Source organism: Giraffa tippelskirchi, chromosome 2 (genome assembly GCF_054371585.1).
Source record: "Giraffa tippelskirchi isolate mGirTip1 chromosome 2, T2T-mGirTip1v1.2.pri, whole genome shotgun sequence".
Lineage (NCBI taxonomy): Eukaryota > Metazoa > Chordata > Mammalia > Artiodactyla > Giraffidae > Giraffa > Giraffa tippelskirchi.
This window is the reverse complement of record NC_137276.1, coordinates 30,022,600-30,031,645: the sequence shown is the minus strand read 5'-3', so window position 1 is coordinate 30,031,645 and position 9,046 is coordinate 30,022,600. Positions and strand designations below refer to the sequence as shown.

General features: G+C 39.0%; 1 protein-coding gene across 1 annotated transcript in view; it reads left to right on the top strand.

The window, feature by feature from the left end:
• The first annotated feature begins 8,348 nt into the window (after positions 1-8,348).
• The window catches only part of ABCC2 (ATP binding cassette subfamily C member 2), a 94,468-nt gene continuing 93,770 nt past the window's right edge, over positions 8,349-9,046 (top strand). The window contains exon 1 of the mRNA XM_081548844.1: positions 8,349-8,399. The gene's annotated coding sequence lies outside the window, so the exon portion shown is untranslated. The remainder of the gene's footprint in view (positions 8,400-9,046) is intronic.

The following is a 9,046-nucleotide window of genomic DNA, read 5'->3' as shown; positions in this document are numbered from 1 at the left end:
CTTGTCACCTTGCTTATTTAACTTGTATGCAGAGTACATCATAGGACATGCTGGGCTGAATGACTCACAACCTGGAATCAAGATTGTCTAGAGGAATATCAGCAACCTCAGACATGTGAATGAGACCGCTCTAAGGCATAAAGCAAAGAGGAACTAAAGAGCCTTTTGATGAGAGTTAAAGAGGAGAGTGAAAAAATGGACTTAAAACTCAACATTCAAAAAACTAAGATCATGGCATCCAGTCCCATCAGTTCAGTTCAGTCGCTCAGTCGTGTCCGACTCTTTGCGACCCCATGAATCGCAGCATGCCAGGCCTCCCGGTCCATCACCAACCCTCGGGGTTTACCCAAACCCATGTCCATCGAGTTAGTGATGCCATCCAACCATCTTATCCTCTGTCGTCCCCTTCTCCTCCTGCCCCCAGTTCTTCCCAACATTAGGGTCTTTTCCAATGAGTCAACTCTTCGCATGAGGTGGCCAAAGTATTGGAGTTTCAGCTTCAACATCAGTCCTTCCAGTGAACACCCAGGACTGATCTCCTTTAGGATGGGCTGGTTGGATCTCCTTGCAGTCCAAGGGACTCTCAAGAGTCTTCTCCAACACCACAGTTTAAAAGCATCAATTCTTCGGCGCTCAGCTTTCTTCACCATCCAACTCTCACATCCATACGTGACCACTGGAAAAACCATAGCCTTGACTAGACGTACCTTTGTTGGCAAAGTAATGTCTCTGCTTTTAAATAAGCTGTCTAGGTTGGTCATAACTTTCTTTCCAAGGAGTAAGCGTCTTTTAATTTCATGGCTGCAATCACCATCAGCAGTGATTTTGGAGCCCCCCAAAATAAAGTCTGACACTGTTTCCACTGTTTCCCCATCTATTTCCCATGAAGTGATGGGACCAGATGCCATGATCTTAGTTTTCTGAACGTTGAGCTTTAAGCCAACTTTTTCACTCTCCTCTTTCACCTTCATCAAGAGGCTCTTTAGTTCTTCTTCACTTTCTGCCATAAGGGTGGTGTCATCCGCATATCTGAGGTTATTGATATTTCTCCCGGCAATCTTGATTCCAGCTTGTGTTTCTTCCAGCCCAGCGTTTCTCATGATGTACTCTGCATAGAAGTTAAATAAGCAGGGTGACAATACACAGCCTTGACGTACTCCTTTTCCTATTTGGAACCAGTCTGTTGTTCCATGTCCAGTTCTAACTGTTGCTTCCTGACCTGCATACAGGTTTCTCAAGAGACAGGTCAGATGGTCTGGTATTCCCATCTCTTTCAGAATTTTCCACAGTTTACTGTGATCCACACAGTCAAAGGCTTTGGCATAGTCAATAAAGCAGAAATAGATGTTTTTCTGGAACTCTCTTGCTTTTTCGATGATCCACCGGATGTTGGCAATTTGATCTCTGGTTCCTCTGCCTTTTCTAAAACCAGCTTGAACATCTGGAAGTTCATGGTTCACGTATTGCTGAAGCCTGGCTTGGAGAGTTTTGAGCATTACTTTACTAGCGTGTGAGATGAGTGCAATTGTGCGGTAGTTTCAGCATCCTTTGGCACGGCCTTTCTTTGGGATTGGAATGAAAACTGGCCTTTTCCAGTCCTGTGGCCACTGCTGTGTTTTCCAAATTTGCTGGCATATCGAGTGCAGCACTTTCACAGCATCATCTTTGAGGATTTGAAATAGCTCAACTGGCATTCCATCACCTCCACTAGCTTTGTTCGTAGTGATGCTTTCTAAGGCCCACTTAACTTCACATTCCAGGATGTCTGGCTCTAGGTGAGTAATCACACCATCGTGATTATCTGGGTCATGAAGATCTTTTTGGTACAGTTCTTCTGTGTATTCTTGCCATCTCTTCTTAATATCTTCTGCTTCTATTAGGTCCATACCATTTCTGTCCTTTATCGAGCCCATCTTTGTATGAAATGTTCCCTTGGTATCTCTAATTTTCTTGAAGAGATCTCTAGTCTTTCCCAATCTGTTGTTTTCCTCTATTTCTTTGCATTGATCGCTGAGGAAGGCTTTCTTATCTCTCCTTGCTATTCTTTGGAACTCTGCATTCAGATGGGAATATCTTTCCTTTTCTCCTTTGCTTTTCACTTCTCTTCTTTTCCCAGCTATTTGTAAGGCCTCCTCAGACAGCCATTGTCCCATCACTTCATGGAAAATAGGGCAAAAGTGGAAACTGTGACAGATTTTATTTCACTGGGCTCCAGAATCACTGCGGATGGTGGCTACAGTCACGAAATTAAAACTCTTGCTCCTTAGAAGAAAAGCCATGACAAACCTAGACAGCATATTAGGAAGGAGAGATATCATTTTGCCAACAAAGGTCCATATAGTCAAACTGTGGTTTTTCCAGTAGTCATATATGAATGTGAGAGTTGGACTATCAAGAAGGCTGAGCACCAAAGAATCGATGCTTTCAAATTGTGCTGGAAAACACTCTGCAAAAAGTCTCTTGGACAGCAAGGATATCAAACCAGTCAATCCTAAAGTAAATCAACCCTGAATATTCATTGGAAGGACTGATGCTAAAGCTGAAACTCCAATACTTTGGCCACCTGATGCAAAGAGCCAACTCATTGGAAAAGTTCCTAATGCTGGGAAAGACTGAGGGTAAGAGGAGAAGGGGGAAACAGAGGATGAGATAGTTAGATAATATCACTGACTCAATGGACATGAATTTAAGCAAACTCTGGGAGACAGTGAAGGACAGGGAAGCCTGGTGTCCTGCAGTCCATGAGATTACAGTGTCCAGGCATGACTTAGCAACTGAACAACATTTACAGGCGACATGATCTTGTATACAGAAAATTCTAGAAAATCCACACAAAAAATTTTTTAAAGTTGAGCAATGTACAAAATCAAGTGTATTGCTACACTAACAATAACAATTCTAAAATGAAATTCCATTTATGATAGCATCAAAATGATAAATGGAGAGGGCAATGGCAACCCACTCCAGTACTCTTGCCTGGAAAATCCCATGGACGGAGGAGCCTGGTAGGCTGCGGCCAATGGGGTTGCTAAGAGTTGGACACGACTGAAGCGACTTAGCAGCAGCAGCAGCAGCAACAAAATGATAAAATGCTTAGGAATTTAATCAAAGAAGTACAAGACTGTATGTTGAAAGCTACAAAGCATTTTTTAAAGGAATTTTTAAAGACCTGAGAATAAGGAAATAGATGGAAAGACATCCCATGTTCATAGATTGGAAGATTTAATATTGTTAAGTTAGCAATATTCTTCATGGGTCTAGATTCAAGACAGTCACTATCGACATCCCAGCTGCCTTTTGGGCAGAAATTAACAAGCTGATCTTAAAATTCATCTGGAAATGCAAGGAACCCAAAATAGCCAGACAATCTTAAAAAGGAACAAATTTGGAGGACTTATACTTCCTGATTTCAAAACTTACTACAAAGCTACAATAATTGAGACAATGTGTGACTGGCATAAAGATAAATATATAGCTCAATGCAATAGAATTGGAAGTCCAGAAATAAACCCTTTTACAATAGGCAATGTATTCTTGACAAGGGTGGCAAGATAATTCCCTGGGGAAGAAGTCTTTTTACCAAAGGCACTGGACAACTGGATATACACTTGTAAAAGAGTGAAGTTAGACCTTACATCATGTACAAAAGTTAATGCAAATGCCTCACAGACATGAATAAAAGGGCTAAAATAAAATTCCCAGAAGAAAACAACAGTAAATCTTTGTGAGCTTGGGCTAGGCAAAGCGCTAGGTACAACAGGAAAAGCACAAACCACAAAAGAAAAAATAATGCTTCAAAGTGTAACATCAAAAAAGTGAAAAGACAACCTATAGAATGGAGAAAATATTTGCAAATCGTGTGTCTGATTAGGGGCTTGTATCCAGAATGTATATTAAACAAAAGACAACCCAGTTTTAAAATGGATGAGGATTTGAGTAGACATTTCTCCAAAGAAGGTGGACAGTTGACCAACAAGCACACGAAAAATGCTCAAAAATCACTTATCATTAAGGAAATACAAATCAAAACCCCACTGAGCTGCCACTTCACACCCACTGGAATGACAGTATCCCCCAAAAGACCGACCATATCAAGTGTTGGCAAGGGTGTGGAGCAAGTACAACCTTCAATGCTACTGGCAGGATTGTAAAATCCTGCTTTGGAGCTGCTTTGTAAAATAGTCTGGGAATTTCTCAAGTGTTAAACACAGAGTTGCTATGGCCCAGCAATTCCATTCTTAGGTTTTTATATACATATAAACCCAAGAGAATTGAAAACATGTCCACACAGATATTTGTACATGAATAGTCCTAGCAACATGACTCGTCTTTCTGAATTAGAGAATAAATCATTTTGCAACCCCCAATGAAATAAATCAGCCAAAGACTGTTAATGCTGAAACCATTAGGTAAAAGGTTGATTGGGGGCTGAATATCTAAATGGTGTTGAAATATCCTGTGGATCATTTGCTAGTCATGAAAGTAGAAACTTGACATTATAATGGTCAAGCTTTCTGGTTGTTACCATTTTAACCCAATCAAATTTAACATTACCAGCAATGGAAGACAGGATTTGAAAGGAGAAGAGGTCAGCCAGTGTGTATACGCTGTGTTGGGAAATTGCAGTTTGGCAGTCACCTAAGAAGAGCTAAGAGTTGGAACACCTGGAAAGTGGCTGTGATAAAGTGTGATGATTAGCTATTGATCAAATGAGTGAATTATTAATGCAAACAGCACCAGATCAATATGGTGACTAACCATCCCAGTTTGCTTGGAACTTTTCTGAGTTTGCCCATGAAAGTCCTGTATCCTAAAAAACTTCATCAGTGTCAGGCAAACTGGGAGTTTGGTCATCCTACCACTTCAGTAAAACTACCTTTGCCTCTTTTCCCCGGTCCTCACCTTCCCTGCCTCAATTCTGGAATTTGTAGGGGAGAAATTGAATAACAAAGGAAAATGATAAAAGGAGTGACATTTCTCTCCAGCAATAGCTGGTCCCTGAGCCAAAAAAGGAGAGGGGCTTTAAACCGAGTGTGAGTTTCTTTTGTGAGTGGTGAAATGTTCTAAAATTGATTGTAGTGATGGTCACACAACTCTGAATATGCTAAAAACCACTGAATTGTACATTTAAACACTGAATTATATATAATTTATATCTTAATAAAGCAGTTTTTAAAAAATGAATGTGAGAGAGTTTTAAATTAGGTTAAATTAGCTTGGGGCATTTAAACCTGAAAGAGACTGAAAAGCTATAGGAGCTGCCTGAGATGTCAAGGGCAAGGAAAGAGGTGTGATGGTTTAAGACAATGGTGGAAACAAAATACCGTTTCTTGTTGTTTTGCATTTAGTTTATATCTCTCAGTAAGATGGATACACTAGTTTATTCCCTTAGGGTTGTGACTAAGACACCTGAAGAATATTCATTTGATCTTATCCTGTTTAGATGCTAAATTTTATCCTTGGAAAAAAATCACAAAGAGTTGTGTGTTTGAATTGCATTGCTCTAGTCCCTCATAGAATTAAAAAAAAAAAAAATCAAACCACATTGGCATTATGCCACTGGTTTGTAATGGAGATGTAATAGAAGACACTTGTATAATAAAATATCCCTATCAGTGTGTTATTGAGGTCCTAGAGGAGACATTATTTCTTAAGTATTAGTCTAAGGAGTAGCTGGGCTTCTGAACAGTTGATTTGTTTATATCTTATGTATATGGAATTATGTTGTTATCAAGATATTTTGTTTGCTTAACCCTTTTCCTTACTGAAGCTGCCACTGAAAGATAATGATTTCCTAATGGGATTGTTAATCATGTAGCACCCCCTGGGGCTTATGGGAGAAGGTACATTGACCCAGGCTAACCAGTTAGAATGCCTCATTCCTTTGTCCACATTGTTCAGTCCAGAGTTGGGACTAACCACAAGGAGGGCCAAACAGAATCCAACCAAGGACTTTTTTCTTGAGCTCTTAGAAAGAGATGCTTTCTTTTCACTAGAATCACTAGCTGTAAGACCTATGTAAGCACAGAGTTTTTGAGGCCACCTTTGCCAGCAGGTGAAAAGAGGCTACTTAAAAATGAAACCAACAGAAAAGTAAATGTCCAGATAACCTTGTTTGAGTCTGTGAACCTAATCTGTGCCTAAAGCTAGTTCCATTCATAGACTATTCTATCAAATAAGCCAATAAATTTCCTTTTTTGTATTTATGCCTGTTTGATTTGGATCTTTGACACTTGCAACCAAAAGAGGCTTGGCTGATAGACTTCCTGATTCAGTTTTCCTCTTTAAATTGACAGAAACTGAGTCAAATATGTATCCCACAAGTAAAAAGGATCATACTGAATAAATTTTGTGTAGTGGGCTTATCCCTTGTTTTAACTTTTTCTATCCTTTCTCTTTACTCATTTTATCTTGCTGTATTTTATATATTTTTTAAAGTGACTTAAAATTCTTTTTATAATAAGGCACTAAATAGTAGACATTGTTTCCGATGTTATCTTTAATCTGGATTGGAAAAAAGCTAAGAATTGATACCTAGTAGACAGAATCAGTTTCTTACCCAAACTTTACCTCTCATTTTTTCTCCCAATTCTGATTTTGTTGTAGCAATCACTCTGTTTGTGTCCCATGTGATTGAGGAAAGGCCAACCTCACCCACAACTTCAGGGGTGGGTTTGAGTAATCTATATAGGTGGCCTTATTTTCCTTGTCAGGAATTGATTGAGAAATGTGGGCCATTGGGATGCCAGGAGACGTTTGCTAGTAGCTTCTGTTTCTCGGACACTTGCTGAAAATGACTCTCTTGCTATGTGTTATGTGTGAATATGAGTCTTGAAACAGTTGCAGCTGTCCTATGACTTATTTGAGAATGAAACTGATGCCAGAAGAGAGCAAAGTCAAAAGAATGTGAGGGAGAGGGAGCACAACCACTGGAATAAATCAGTCCTGAGAACTGCATTATCTCTGGGCTTTCGATTATGTGAACCAATAAATATTTTCATTCAAGCCACTTTAAGGTGGGTGTACTCTTTATGAGGATCCTAATGTAATTGGGCTTCCAGGTAATGCAGTGGTAAAGAATCCACTTGCCAATGCAGGACACTTGAGAGACTCAGGTTTGATCCTTGGATTGGGAAGATCCCCTGGAGTAGGAAATGGCAACCCACTCCAGTACTCTTGCCTGGAAAAATGCATGAGCAGAGGAGCCTGGCAAGCCATAGTCCATGGGGTCACAAACTGAGCCCATGACCGAGGACACTGAGCATAATATAGAGACTATAGTTTCGGCAATGATTTTTTTAGATTTGACTAAAAGCAAAAATGGGACTACAAGTGGGACTACATCAAACTAAAATCTCTGTACAGCAAAGAAATAGTGAAATGAAAAGGCAACCTATAGAACAGAAGGAAATATTGGCAACTCATATCTGATGAGGGTTAAAATCCAAAATATATAAAGAGCCCATACAACTCCATAGAAAAAAAAAATTGATTTAAAATGGGCAGAAGAATTGATCCAAATAGACATTTTCCCAAAGAAGACAAAGAAATGGTCAACAGGTACCTGAAAAGATGCTCAACATCACTGGTCATCTGCGAAATGCAAATCAAAACCACAGTGAGATATCACCTCATACTTGTTAGAATGACTGTTACCAAAATGACAAATAATTGTTGGTAGGGATGTGGAGGAAAGGAAACCGTTGTGCACTGTTGATGGGAATGTTAATTGGTGCAGTCACTATGGAAAACAGCATAGAGGTGCAGAATTAACATGAGCCAGCAATTCCACTTCTGGGTATTTATCTGAAGGAAATGAAGCTGCTCTCAAAAAAGATAACCATGTTCATTGCCGTATTATTTATGATAGCCAATACATGGAAACAAGTGTCCATCAGTGGATGAATGGATAAAGAAATTGTAAGATGCTGTACACCTGAGACTAACACAGCTTTGTAAATTGACTATATTCCAATAAAAAGTTTTAAAGAATAAGTTGTAAGATACACACACATATACATATATACACAATGAAATATTATTCAGTCAAAAGAGACGGAAAGAAATCCTGCCATTTGCAACAACATGAATGGATGGACCTTGAGGGAGCTGTGCTAAGTGAAATAAATCAGACACAGAAAGACAAATACTGTATCATTTCACTTATATGTGGAATCTAAAACGATAGAGGGAACTCATAGAGAGTAGATTGGTGGTTGCTAGAGGTGGGGGTGGGAAAAAAATGGGTAAATGTGGTAAGAAGAAAAAAACTGGAGAGTTTCCCCTCCAGCCTTTGTTGTGAAGGTTTCATAGCAACCTTCTTTAGCAGAATTAAGAACTTTCCAAATCTCTACAGTCTGACAATTGCAAAGGAAACATCTTTAGAAAAAGTCTTACTGGTAACTCACTGGCTTGACTAAGTTCAAAGTCCTCTAAACCTCCTTACAGCTTAAGCTAGTCAGAGTTCAATGAAGTTCAGACACCTATCTTAGAGAATGCACTTTATACTTAGAAATTGCTCAGAAGTCAATTACAGTTCATGTGTTTGAAAATAGGACACCCATAAACAAGTCATCCTGTTTTTTCAACCCATTCATAGCTGTCTGCTCACAAGATGCCAAAAAGATGGTCCTTCCCTTTATAGGTCAAAGATGAACTCAAGTCAAAAGTAAAGATTATGAAAATAGCAATTTTATTTATATGGCTCATATCCATATGCCTAGCACTATACTTGTTGCTCTATGGATACAATGCTCATAGTAAAAGAATTTAAAATTGAAATTGTATGATTGAAAGTTCAGATTTTTTTCCTTTAAATAAAATATGGATGTCTGCAAACTCCTTTTGCAAATAATACTTGGTAATCTCTCTCAAATATGTCCCCAAATATCAGGTGAAAAAGCTAAGAGCTAGTGAAAGCACACCCCAAATTTCTCCATATGTGTGTGAACAAACATGAACATACAGAGAAATGCATTTTTAAGTCTTGACAGTACACTTAAAGATACTATCCAGCAAATTTTCACTAATTTGGCTATTTTCATGT